Source organism: Balaenoptera acutorostrata, chromosome 7 (assembly GCF_949987535.1).
Source record: "Balaenoptera acutorostrata chromosome 7, mBalAcu1.1, whole genome shotgun sequence".
Classification (NCBI taxonomy): domain Eukaryota; kingdom Metazoa; phylum Chordata; class Mammalia; order Artiodactyla; family Balaenopteridae; genus Balaenoptera; species Balaenoptera acutorostrata.
The window spans coordinates 73,987,637-73,990,917 of NC_080070.1; the positions used below are offsets into that span (position 1 = coordinate 73,987,637).

A 3,281-nucleotide genomic window follows, 5' to 3' on the forward strand; every position below is an offset into this window, starting at 1 on the left:
TTACAGCCCCGCTGCGGCTTGAGGGCCGGAAGCACGTTCCGCGCGCGCGCGCGCATGCCCTCTTCCTTGCGCTTGCCTTGGCCCGCGATGAGAGCAGTGCGTGCGCAGGCACGCACCCACGGGAAGAGCGCCTTGTACGCCAGGAGTGCGCTGCTCCGGCGGAACAGGTAGGCCAGGGTCGCTGCAGGTGCGGGCGGGAGCCGGGCAGGACGCCGACCCACCTGGCCCGCTACAGGCTGACCAGGATGGGCCTCGAGTGGCCGTCTCGGGATTGAGGAGTTTCAGAACGGGGGCGCCCGACGTCCCTCGTCACCGGGCTGGCTCAGGGCGCTGAGTGGCTGACTCATCTCCCCACCGGTTAGTCCCTTGGTTTTGGTCGCAGTCTTCGGAGTGGCTTTGGGGGGCGGCGTCGCTGGGGTTGAGGTGGGCCTGGGACTTCCGGGTACGGCCGAGGCCTTCTGTTAGCCCGGCCTGCTGGCTGGGCGGTGGGAGTGGCAACATATCGGTGTTAACCGTGCACATGCTGGGTGGGGTTGGCAGCGGGAGCGCGGGGTGGGACTTGAGGGGGTTGTCAGCGGGTCGCGGGCGAGGGACCACGAAGCCCTCCACGTCTTCGGTTGGGTCCACGGTGCCGGGAGCGGCAGGCGGCCGGGGTCTGAGTCGGACAGGGTGGTAGGGACTCGCTGACGGACGTGGGCGTCGTCTTCTGGGTCCCCGGAGCACCGGCCGGCTCCTGGGACCTGGCACTGTTGTCTTTTGGCGCTGCCGAGGGATGCAGGTGCTGGCGCCATGCGCGCCTTGGGGCGTTCCAGGCACAGGTCTACGTCGTGCGTCCTGCGCGTCGGCCGCGCGGAGGGAGGCGCAGCTCGGCCTCTGTGGGGCTGTGGGAGGTGGCGGCAGCACCTGCGGGAAGGAGGTGGAGAAGGACTGTCCACTTCCGCCGAGTGTGGGAGCCCCACTCCGTGGGCAGCGAGGGCGTGGTTACTGTGGGATACAGTACTGTTGAGTTCTTCGCTCTTTTCTTTATAGGCATCTGTTTCAGACCAGGTATCTCCTTTAGTATGTCTCGGCCCAGACCAAGGCTTTTTCTTGCATTGAAATAATCAGTTTTGCTTTTCATCATGAATACCCAGAGGGAGCAATTCTTGTTTTTCCGATAGGATGTGGCTATGGTTAATAGCTGAGTAAAGCAGTGGATTACTTTTATTACCTCAGTAAAATATTGGCCTGGAATGTTCCATCTCAAGGTTCTCTAAGCAGAGTGGGTTGATTTTGATGAATGTCGTAATCATTACGGGATGAAGTTTTACATTTTACAACCTAAAATATGCCACCTTTAGGATTTTAATTTATTTAAAGTTATGAAGAATTAAAGTTCATAATGTGCTACTACAGTCCTGAACAAATCAACTGAAATTTTTTGTAGTAACAATAATTACACTGGCCTTTGGGAAGAGCACAGGGCCTCTCTTTAGTCTTCCCCTTACTTCATTCCCTAGGAGAAGTAATTTCTGGTGCAGGTTCTAGGACATTTTATTGGACACAGTCCTAGTGGGTAAAACTTGCACAGGTGGAACTTCTGCTCACGTGAGTATTTTCTTCTCTTCTTATTTCTCTTCGTTAGGTATGTGAAAGTTATGAGAGTGCTGGAGCCCTCACATGTCAACTGCCCTCTGATCTTGCTCTCCTTCCTGACTCTCTAGGTCTTTTTCCCCCCCTGGTACTGGGGGATGGGGGGTGTACTCTAGACAGACCTTAATAAACAGAAATTGGAAAAATACAAAGCTTGGTTTTGAACTTAGGACAACAATTCTCATTTGACCTGTAGACCACCTATCTCAGAATGACCTGCTAGCTAAAAGGTAGATTCCTGGACTTATCCTAGAGTTATGGAATCAGAATATCTGAGAGTAGACTGAGGTTGACCTATCCGGGACATTGTTGTGTATGTTAAAGACTTTGATTCATGGCTTAGGTCTAACAGTAGTTCTCAATCCTGGCTGTGTATTAGAATCACCTGTGAATTGAAAACTATTGATAGTGGGATAATATTACGGAAAAACTAAATCAGCATTTAAATTGAATTCCCCAAGTGACTCTAGTATGCAATTACAGTTGAAATTTATTGATTAGGAGAGCGGTATTGCCTAAATAGTGAACTCTTTGATTTTCCTTTCTTTCTGACTTTATGGTATATGGTTTAATCAAACTTAGATTCCAAAGAATCAGTTCAGTAAACACTTACAGGAAGAAAGATGAACTGCATTTAGAATCAATAATAACACAACTAGAATATTTGTGTTGCTCTACTAGCCTGTGAAACTTTGTTTTATATAAATTGTAAAAATAAAAATACAATCATATTAAAGTCAAGTTAGATAAATTTTATGCTAAAAAACGGAATAGGTTTTTAGACATATTTCACCAAAGATTGCCCCCTGAGCTTTGAAAGAAAGTGATTAAAGTATCACTTAAGTTGAAAAGAAAAATCTTTTCCAGCCATCTTATCCATATTGTGGTTAGTGATGGAAATCTGATGCATAAAGTCCTGGTTACTGCAGCTGATGGTGAGTGTTTTCTTATCACTCTTCTATTGCCAGGACATAATCAATGCTCAGATCAATGTTCTGTTGAATAAGTTTGTGTATCAGGTGATCTCCTAAATGACTTCCTGGGGTTCTTAGGTATGCTGCATCATTTCTTAATGGATTCTAGCTTCAGTCATCTCACATGCATATATGCACACGCACACACACGCACATGCATCCACACACACAGTGTGCCGAAGGATGTATATTTATCTATTATAGTTACTGAATTGTCATTTATGAATTTTAAGTCTATGGTGATGATAATTTCATTGAACCTGAGTATTCATTTCACTGATGTGTTGTAGCCTTTTTTTTTTTTTTTAAATTAATTAATTAATTTTGGCAGCGTTGGGTCTTCGTTGCTGCCCACCGGCTTTCTCTAGTTGCGGTGAGTAGGGGCTACTCTTTGCTGCAGCGTGTGGGCCTCTTATTGCGTGGCTTCTCTTGTTGCAGAGCACAGGCTCTAGATGTGCAGGCTTCTTTAGTTTTGGCCCACGGGCTCTAGAGCGCAGGCTCAGTGGTTGTGGCGCACTGGCTTAGCTGCTCTGCGGCATGTGGGATCTTCTTCCCAGACCAGGGATCGAACCCATGTCCCCTGCATTGGCAGGCGGATTCTTAACCACTGCACCACCAGGGAAGTCTCTAGCCTTTTGGTTTTGAAAACAATAGAAATGATAATTTAGACAATTT

The 3,281-nt window shown here is 48.1% G+C and overlaps 1 pseudogene; it reads right to left on the reverse strand.

Moving 5' to 3' along the window:
- Positions 1-791, reverse strand: LOC130708565 (microtubule-associated protein 1S-like; annotated as a pseudogene).
- Positions 792-3,281: the final 2,490 nt, after the last annotated feature.